The following is a 213-nucleotide window of genomic DNA, read 5'->3' on the forward strand; positions in this document are numbered from 1 at the left end:
GACGCGTCCACACACAGACTCGGAGAAATCTAGTGAAGCTTTGCCCTCTGTCGGTCAATGTGTGGTACTACAGAGAGCATCTAGTTGTAGCCATGGTAACGATGTAGCGTACTGATTATATAGGCAGAGGCGAACCCACAGCACACGCACATATACCAGGCAAATGTTTGGGCCCTCCGAAGAAAATGGGCCCCCTAGAGTACATTTTCAATG

Source organism: Solea solea, chromosome 13, assembly GCF_958295425.1.
Source record: "Solea solea chromosome 13, fSolSol10.1, whole genome shotgun sequence".
Taxonomy (NCBI): Eukaryota; Metazoa; Chordata; class Actinopteri; order Pleuronectiformes; family Soleidae; genus Solea; species Solea solea.